This window comes from Ursus americanus, chromosome 6 (assembly GCF_024610735.1).
Source record: "Ursus americanus isolate L20-20 chromosome 6, mUrsAme1.1.p, whole genome shotgun sequence".
Classification (NCBI taxonomy): Eukaryota; Metazoa; Chordata; class Mammalia; order Carnivora; family Ursidae; genus Ursus; species Ursus americanus.
In genome coordinates, this window is record NC_142132.1 from 33,512,590 (window position 1) to 33,523,142 (window position 10,553).

General features: G+C 36.7%; 1 protein-coding gene across 4 annotated transcripts in view; it reads right to left on the reverse strand.

Moving 5' to 3' along the window:
• The window catches only part of EXOC6 (exocyst complex component 6), a 225,975-nt gene that overhangs the window by 198,090 nt on the left and 17,332 nt on the right, over positions 1–10,553 (reverse strand). The window contains exon 1 of one of the 4 annotated variants that reach the window (XM_045810012.2): positions 3,673–4,129. The exons of the other annotated variants lie outside the window; for them this stretch is intronic. The gene's annotated coding sequence lies outside the window, so the exon portion shown is untranslated. Of the gene's footprint in view, positions 1–3,672; positions 4,130–10,553 lie in introns of those variants that run through there. 4 annotated transcript variants of the gene reach the window in all.

The window sequence follows — 10,553 nt, forward strand, 5'->3', positions numbered from 1 at the left end:
ATTATGTTTCCACTAGCCAAAATGTTTAAAGTAGTAATGCACTGTACCTGAGAGAAAATTTTACCATTCTGATATTAGTTACAGTAATAAATTAAACATAACAATTAAACCTCTATCACGGGATAGTTTTTGTTTTACTCTGATGCTTGCCTAAAAAGCTCTGCTAAAAGCTGTAAGTCAGAGTTCATGTTTTCAACAGTGCAAGACAGTATCAGAGCCTCATGGCACTTCAAACTATTGACTTTCATAAAATAGACTTTTTAAAAAATTAAACAGAATAACCATATGACCCAGAAATTCCATTCTTAGATATATAGCAAAAAAATATTGAAACCAATATTCAAACAAAAACTTGGACATGAATGTTCACAGCATATTCATAACATCCCAAAGGTAGAAATAACCCAAATGTTCAACTGATGAATGTATAAACAAAATGTGGAATATCCATACCATGAAATATTATTCAGCCTTAAAAAAGAAAGAAGTATTAATACATGCTACAACACTGATGAATCCCAAAAACATTATGCTAAAGTGAAAGAAGCCAGACACAAAAAGTCACATATTACATGCTTCTATTTAAAGGAAATATCCAAAGTAAATCCACACAGACAAAAGGCAAAATAGTGGTTGCCAGGGACTAGAAGAGGAGCGAGGAATGAATGCTTAATAGGTATAGGGTTCTTTCTGCAATAAAGAAAGTTTTGGAATTAGGTAGAGGTGATGGTTATACAACTTTGTGAATGTACTAAATATGAGTGAATTATACCTTTAAAAATGACTTATTTTGTTTTGTGAATTTTACCACTATTAAAAGCAACAAGAAGCTTCCAGAGCTCACAAAGCTGCTTCCTAGTGAAACAACCATAATTAGTAAAAATTATTTAAAACAAACCAGAAAAAAAAAATCTGAAGTTTCTGGAAGTTGTCCTAAGAGCATACAGCAAATGAAGAAACATTTATTCAACAAAATCTACTAAATATTTGAAAAGAACACTAAGAGTTTGTGGCCCTTAAACCATGGCCCACATCCTTCCTCCCAAACCCCCGGCTCAGCATGACAGAAGCTCCACCCTGGGTGGGTATGGCTAAGAAGGTAGGGCTTCCTCTCTTCCCAGGTTTCATTCCAGGATCAAAAAATGGACATGCATCCAGCATTTCCCATCCTTCTTCCCACCAGGTTTGTGTTACAGGTGAGTGTAGCCAAGAGGCTAGAGGCTCCCTTCTTCTACCCAGTCCCCCTTCCTCCACTTAGGCCCATGAAAGAGTCATAGAACAGAGACTCTACCACAGATGAAACAACCAGGAATACTAGGATCCTGACTGCCTCACCTCAACTCACTCACAGGACAGAAGCCACTGTGAGTGGCAATCTGAGCAGAAAAGAATTTACTACCCTACCAGAGTCATGATCTTAAAACAAAGATGTCTAAGGGTGCCTGGGTGGCTCAGTCCATTAAGTGTCCAACTTCAGCTCAGGTCATGATCTCAGGGTCCTGGGATCAAGGCCCGCATTGAGCTCCCTACCCACAGGGAACCTGCTTCTCCCTCTCCTCCCTGCTTATGTTCTCTCTCGTGCTCTCTCTCTCAAATAAATAAATAAAATCTTAAAAAAAAAAAAAAAAACAGAACAAGGATGTCTAAGAGAAGCAAGCCACTGTTCCTACCCCCAACTTTGGAGAAGTGGCTCATAGATTATACCCACAGAGAGATGCAGGAGATAAGTACAGAGAGCTCTCCCCAAAGTAAGTGACTTAATTTAGAACAGAGTGTGGGGAAGTTCAAACACAAGCCACTCTTAAAAACAATGGAGATTTTCGTGGTATACTTTTCAAAGGAGGCTGGTAGCTCATGACAGCAACAAGCTAAATCATCGGTCACCTAGTTTACCAAAGAGAACCATGGAAAGAAAAGGTGGAGAGCCCTCCTGCCATCAGAACATATCTCAGAGATTGGCCTGAAAAACCACCACTGCACTCAAACACATATGTGTACACCATGTTCATAGCAGCATTGTTCACAACAACCAAAAGATGGAAGCAATACTACTGTCCATTGATTAATGACAAACAAAAAATAATGTATACATGCAATAGAGTATTAGCCAGCCTTAAAAAGGAAGGAAATTCTGACACATACTATGCCATGGATGAACCCTGAGGGCATTATGCTAAGTGAAATAAGCCAGCCACAAAAAAGACAAATACTGTATGATTCCACATATATGAGGTACCTAGAGTACTGAAATTCACAGAGACAGAAAGTAGAATAGTAGCTGCCAGTGACTGGTGGGAAAAGGGAATAGGTAGTGTTTAATGAACACAGTTTCACCTGTGGAAAATGCAAACATTCTGAAACCAATGCTGGTGATGCCTGCAGAACAATTATGAGTGTACTTAATGACACAGAATTGTACAAGTTGTTAAAAAGGGAAATTTTATACTATGTACATTTTATCATAATTTTGAAAAACAAAACACAAAAATCAAGGTTAGGAAAATTAGGCAATTTCATCCATTAGAAAAATCATTGAGCCAGGAATAAATGTGAAATAAAGAGATAAATGAAAAAGTTGTATCATTTATTCCTTCAACATTTATTGAGTACAATCCGATTGGATGTGTTCTAGCTGCTGGAAAGTGCAGTAAATCCCTGTTACCTGTGGTGCATTCATCTCTGAGCTGCTAAGGACTCACAGCTGCACCCTCCTCTGGAGACCTGCAAGTGGGAGGCACTCCATCCAGTGATGCCTGGAAAGTCATGCCACCCAACACACACTTTGGGGGCAACCTGCAGCCACTGACAGATTTTTGGAGATGAAGTAAAAGTGCAGCCCCCCGTGACTCAAAGTGAAACAAACTCTAATGTCACTCAAGCTCCAGAGCTCCCCCTGGAATCAGGCTGAGGCTGAATCAGTATCAAGAGTCGCTACAATATATTATCTAAACTTTCTAGTTTTCAAGAACAGCAACAGTAACAAATTATGAGATAAACAAAGAAATAGAAGACTGTGACCCATACAAAGAAAAAGAAAAAAAAAAGAAACAAAGGAATGATGACACTGTCTAATAAAAGAAAATACTGATAAAAAGAAATTATTTTTATGGAAATTCTAGAATTGAAAAGTCAATAACAGAAATGAAAAAGGCATTAGAGGATTTCAACATTAGATGTGAACTGGCAAAAGAAAGACTCTTGAAGACAGACTAATAGAGATTATACAATCCAAAGAACAGAGAGGAAAAAGAATGAAGAAAATGAACAGCACTTCAGAGAAATGTGGACACCATTTCTCATACACATGATGGGGGCACCACAGTAATATTTTATGATGGTGAAAATGTCAAAAAATATCTGAAGAATATTTGAAGAAATAATGATTAAAATTCCCACTCTGATCAAAAACATTAATCTGGACATCTAAAATAACCAACGAACTCCAAGAAGTATAAACACAAACAGACCCATACCCAGGCACATCGTAGTAAAAGTAATGAAAGACAAAGAGAACACCTTGAAAGTAGCAAGAGCAAAAACACTTATCACACACAAGGTTATACCAATAAAGTTAACAGAAACAACAGAGGCCAAAAAAACTGTGGGATGACATCTTCAAAGTGCTAAAAGAAAAAACTGTCAAACAAAAGTCTAATATCCAACAAAACTAACCTTCAACAGTGAAGGTGATGGGGCTCGGGTGGCTTAGTCAGTTAAGTGTCTGCTCAGGTCATGATGCCGGGGTCCTGGGATTGAGTCCTGCATCAGGCTACCTGCCCGTGCTTCTCCTTCTCCCTCTGCCCCTCTCCGCAGCTTGTGCTCCCTCACTCTCAAATAAATAAATAAAATCTTGAAAAAAAAAAAAACCTCGAAAGTGAAAGTGAATTAAAGACATTCTCAAATAAACAAAAACTGAGAGAATTAGTTAGCAGCAAACCAGCCTTACAAGAAAAACTAATGGAGGGGCACCTGGGTTGCTCAGTTGGTTAAGGTTCTGCCTTCAGCTCAGGTCATGATCTCAGCGTCCTGGTATCAAGCCCTGCATTGTCAGGCTCCCTGCTCAGTGGGAAGTCTGCTTCTTACTCTCCCTCTAGCCCTCCCCACCACTTGTTCTCTCTTTCTCTCTCTCTTAAATAAACAAAACCCTTAAAAGAAAAAAAAAAAAAAAAAAGAAAAACTAATGTAAGTTCTTCACAATCAAAAGAGCGAGCCCAGATGGCAATATAAACACACACACACACAAAAGAGCACTAGTAAAGACAACTATGTAATTATAAAAGGCAGTATAAATAGCATCTCTCTTAACTGACTTAAAAAGCAATTGCATAAAACAACATGTACATAATTCTATTTGTGGGCCTAACATATAGAAATATAATATATTTGACAATAAGAGCACAAAAGCGATGTAGGAGCAAAGCTATATTGGAGTAAGAAAATGACACAAGATGACAACCTAAAACCCAGCAAAAAAAAGACAATCAAAAAATAACTGAGCTAATGTAACAAACTCTGTATTCTTGTCAGCTTAAAAGAAAACATAAAGTTATATAAATAACAATTACAACATGTATTGTTGGGTTTGTAACATAGATATAAGACCTATAACAATAATATCACAAAAAAGGGAAAGAGGGGTGCCTGGGTGGCTCAGTCAGTTAAGCATCTGACTCTTGATTTCAGCTCAGGTCAGATCTCAGGGCCATGAGGTCCAGCCCCATGTCTGGACTCCATGCTGGGCATGGAGCCTGCTTATGATTCTCTCTCTCCCTTTCCTTCTGCCCCTCCCCCTGCTACACTTGCAGGAGTACACCTGCCCATGGTGTACTTAAAAAAAAAAATGGTAAGAGAAAATAGAGGTATATAGTAGTAACGTTTCTGTATTTCACTGGACTTAAGTTAGAATAAATCTGAAGTCGATTCTGAGAACCACCAAAAAGAAATAATTTTAAAAGATACTGAAAAAAATCATTAAATTAAAATGTTATACTGGAAAATACTTAATAAAAAAGAGTACTACAAAGGGAACACAGGAGCAAAAAAGAAATGTGTCAGAGAGAAAACAAAAAGTAAAATGGCAGTAAAATAAATCCAACTATATAAATAACAATATTAATTCCATAAGGAGATTAAAGAATTGAACCAAAAGGCAGACTGTTGGGGCAACTGGGTGGCTCAGTCGGTTAAGTGTCTGACTCTTGGTTTTGGCTCAGGTCGTGATCTCATGGGTCATGAGATTGAACCCCACATCAGGCTCCACACTCAGCAGGGAGTCTGCGTGAAGATTCTATCCCTCTGCCCCTTCCCCCACTCTCCCATTTGCTCTCTCTAAAATAAATAAATCTTTAAAAAATTAAGAAAGGCTGGTGTGCCTGGGTGGCTCAGTCAGTCAAGCGTCTACCTTCAGCTCAGATCATGATCTCAGGATTCTGGGATTGGGCCCTGAGTTGGACTCCCTGCTCAGCAGGGAGTCTGCTTCTCACTCTCCCTCTGCCCCCCACTTGTGATTTCTCTCTCTCTCTCAAATAAATAAATAAAATCTTAAAAAAAGAAAAAAGCAGACTGTCAAACTGGACAACAAACAAGAGCCAACAATATGCTATCTGTAGGAGGCAATCTTTAGATTCAAATATAAAAACAGGCTGAAAGTAAAAGGACAGAAAAAGACATATCATGCAAAAAGCAACCATAAAAATGCTAGAGTGGCTATACTAATATCAGACAAAACAGATCTTAAAACAAGTCTACAGATAAAGAAGAATATTTTACAATGGTAAAATATCTATCAACCAGGAATATATAACAAGTATACACATAGCATACTGACAAGGCCCAAAATAACATGAAGCAAAAACTATCCATTATATTTAATAATGGATAGAAGGAAACAGAACATCAAAAAGGAAGACTTGAACAACTATAAGCTAAAGAGACCTAACAGACATCTATAGAATTATTCTACCCAACAGCAGGGTACACTCTTCTTAAGTGCACATGGAGCATTCTCCAGGATAGAGCATAGTTAAACCATAAAACAAGCCTCAATAAAGTTAAAAGAACTGAAATTATATAGATTATGATCTCTGACCACAATGTAATGAAATTAGAAATAACAGGACACTTAAGAATTTCACGAAATTAACACATTTCCAAATAACCAATGAGTCAAAGAAAAAATCACAAAAGAAACTTTTTTTTTTCAAGGATTTTATTTATTTACTTGAGAGAGGGAGTATAAGCAGGGGAGAAGGGCAGAGGGAGAAGCAGACTCCCCACTGAGCAGGGAGCCCGACATGGGGCTCAATCCCAGGGCCCCAGGACTGTGACCTGAGTCACCCAGGCATCCCATAAAAGAAATTTTTAAAATACTTTAGGAGGAAGTCAAAGAACGGCTTAGCGAGAAATTTATAGTTGCAAAAGCCTGTATTTAAAAATGACAAAGATCTCAAATCGAGAGCCTAAGTTTCCATCATAGGGCAGCAATAAAAAGAAAACCAACACAAAACAAGCAGAAGAAAGGAAATAATAAAGACTAGACACAAATGAAATAATTAGAAAACAACAGACAAAAATCAATAAAACCAAGAGTTACTTGGTTTTTTGAAAAGATCAATGAAACGGACAAATCTTTAGCTAGATTGACCAAGAGAAAAAAGAGAGACTCAAATTACCAAAATCAAGAATGAAAGAGAGGTCATTACTACTGACCTTACAGAAATAAAAAGGGTTATAAGGGAATGCTATGAACAATTGCATGCTAACAATTTTGATAACCTAGAAGAAATGGACAAACTTCTCAAAAGATACAAACTACCAAAACTGACTCAGAAAGACTAGAAAATTGAACAGATTTCTACAAGAGATTGAATCAGTAACAAAAAACCTCTCATCAAAGAAATGCTAGATGACTTCACTGATGGATGCCACCAAATATTTTAAGAATTAACACTAATCCTTCACAAACTCTTCCAAAAAGTGTAAGAGAAGGGATATTCCCTAACTTACTCTATGAGACCAGCATCACTCTAATAACAAAGCCAGATAAAGACATCAAAAAGAAAACTACAGACTTATATTTCTTATGAATATAGATGCAAAAATACTCAACAAAATACTAACAAACCAAATCTTACAATGTAGTAAAAGGATTATATACCATGACCAAACAGGATTTATCCCAGGAATACAAGAGAGATTCAACAGTTAAAAAAAAAAAAAAAAAAATCAACGTACCACATCACATGACTAAAACAAAGGGGAAAAAAAGCCCACATGGTCATCTCAATAACCAACTCACTCTATGAGGTACTATTATTCACATACCAAAGCCAAAGACATCGCCAGAAAATAATAGACCAATATCTCTTGTGACTACACATGCAAAAATTCTAAACAAAATACTAGCAAATAGAATCCAGCAACATATAAAAAGGATTATACACTATGACCAAGTGGGATTTATCCCCACAAATGCAAGGTTGGTTTATACCTCACAATTAATGCAATATACCACATAAATACAATAAGGCATTAAAAACCACATGATCATCTCAATAGATGCAGAAAAAGCATCTGAAATACTGAACACTCTTTCATAATAAAAACATTGAACTGGGAATAGAAGGGAACTTCTCCAACCTGATAAATGACACTATGAAATTCCCAGAGCAGCACGAGTGCCAGTTGTTCCACCTCACCAATACATAGTATGGTCAGTCTTTTTAATTTTAGACATTCCAAAAGCATGATTCAATGTTGTAGTTTTAGTTTACATTTTTCTAATGACTAATGTTGTTAACCATCTTTTCATGTGTTTATTTGCCCTGTGTGTACCTTCTTTTGTGAAGTCTCTATTTAAATCATTTACCCATTTTTTAATAGGATTGTTTGCTTTCTTACCTAGTCTTAAAGACTTCTTTTATACAATTTGGACACTTTTTTTTATGAGATATGTGATTTTCAGGTATCTTCTACCTGTCTGTGGCTTTTCATTCCCTTAATAGTATCTTTCAAGACCATGTGTTCTCAATGTTGATGTCTAATTTACTTTTTTTTCTTTTATGGATTATGCTTTTGGAATAGTATATAAGTAATCGTTGCCTAACCAAAGTCACAAAGATTTTTTCCTATGGTTTCTAAGAGTTTTAGTTTTCCATTTTATTATCATTTTTTAAAGATTTTATTTATTTGTCAGAGAGAGCAAGCACAAGCAGGGAGAGCTGCAGGCAGAGTAGGCAGAGGGAGAAGCAGGCTCCCAGCTAAGCAAAGAGCCCAATGCAGAACTCAATCCTAGGACCCTGGAATCATGACCTGAGCCAAAGGCAGACGCTCAACTGACTGAGCCACCCAGGCATCCCTAGTTTTGCATTTTATATTTAGGTTTATGATCCACTTTGGGTTACTTTTTAAATATAGAGTATGGATCAAAGTTCATTATTTTGCATATGGATATCCAACTGTTTCACCATTATTTAAAAAGATTATCCTTTTCTAATGAACTGCCTTTATACTTCTGTCAAAAATTAATTGACCATATGTGTGAATCTATTTATGGACTCTCTTATTCAGTTTCACTGATGTATTTGTTAATCTTGATGCTAGTACCACACTGGCTTGGTTACCATAGCTTTAGAAATAAACCTTAAACACAGGTAGTGTAAGTCCTCCAGCTCTGTTCATCTTTTCCCAAGTCAGTTTGACTCTTCTAGGTCCTATACATTTCCATGTGAACTTTTGAATTAGCTTGTCGATTTCTACAAAAAAACTTCTGCTGGGATTCTGACTGAGATTGTCCAAACCTAAAGACCAATTTGGAGAAATTATCTTCTTTGATAGTTTGCATCTTTCAAGGAATTTGTCCATTTCTTCTAAGTTGTCAAATGTATTGGCATGAAATTATTCCTAATACTCCTTTAATGTCTGTAGAATCTGTAGTGATGTTACCTCTCTCATTCTGATACGGTGTCAGGAATTGGTAGTTCCTGGTAATTGGCATCTTCTCCCTTTGCTTCTCTTAGAGGTTTACCAATTTTACAAAAGAACCAGGTTTTCATTTCACTGACTTTCTGTTTTTCTATTTTCTATTTTATTGATTTCCACTCCAATCTTTACCAGCTCCTTTCTTTGGCTCTTATGGATTTCATTTGTTCTTCTTTTCCTTGTTTCTAAGTTAGAAGCTGAGGTCATTAATTTGGAATCATTCCTTCCCAGTAGAGAAGGTTAGCATTATAAATCTCTAAGTATTATTTTAGCTGTGCCCCACAAATTCTAACGTGTTTTCATTTTATTCAGTTCAAAAACACTTTCTAATTTCTCTTTTGGTTTCTTCTTTCACCCAAGGGTTATTTAGATGTGCGTTATTCAGTGCCCAAATATTTGGGTATTCTCCGGTTTTCTATTACTGACTTCTAAACTAATTCCACTGTGGTCAAAGAACCATATTGTATGCCAGCCCCTGTGAAAAGTGTGTAACATGCTTCTCATTTAATCATCAGGAATAAAAAGTAAATCAGGAAAAGATGAGGCTAAAAAAGTCTTCCACTGAGAAAAAAAAAAAAAGAATAGTAACAACATTGTAAGCCAACAGGCCAACTAAAAGATAATTCGGAAGTAACAAACATTAATCTTTTTTAAAGATTTATTTATTTGAGAGAGAGAGCGTGAGCAGAGGGAAGAGGCAGAGGGAGAGAGAGAAGCAGGCTCCCCGCTGAGCAGGGAGCCTGACGCTGGGCCTGATCCCAGGACCCCAGGACCATGACCTGGGCCAAAGGCAGACGCATAACCAACTGAACCACCCAGGCACCCCACAAAAATTAATCTTAATACCAAAATATTTACAGATAAATTGATGTCCAGGATTTGCTTCAAAATAATGCAGGGTGAGGGAGAATGGATAGGGGAGCAGATCGAATGGCACTGGCTGGGGGTTGAACTGAAGCAAGATAATGGCTTCATGATGGTTCATTTCACTATTCTACTTTTTATCTTCCGATAAAAAGGATTTTTAAAATTTTAATATTAACAGTGAAACGCAGGTAAAAAAACAGTAAAAGCTTAAACACTATTCAAGAGAAAGGTCTGCTAGCAGTGCCTTCTATGTGTGTGTAGAGAGTCAGCTTGTAAATGAGATGACAAGTATGTGTGTGTGTGTGTGTGTGTGTGTGTGTGTGTGTGTGTATATATATATACATATAGGATAAGTATGAGTCACTGGAGTTGGCCAAAGAAAACAGCGTAGGTTTCAACAAAGTGAGGAGGTGACACAATTGCCCAGCAAAAGAGAACAGAATAACACTGTGAACACATATACTCTATTTGTGTCACAAAAGTCTTTCAATATATTTCAAAACTTTCTTCTAAGTTAATTTCATCTCTTTTCAAAGATAGTGCCTAGCATTTTTTTCCCAAGAGGAAGTATCTCCCTCATAACCCATACTATTTTCAAAAATTGGCTGTTCTGATAATTATACCACATACTGTTCACCAAGCAGTGAGGAAAACAAAGCTTCCTTTTAATCTATGTTTTCTACTTTTGTTACCAAATGTATAGCGTT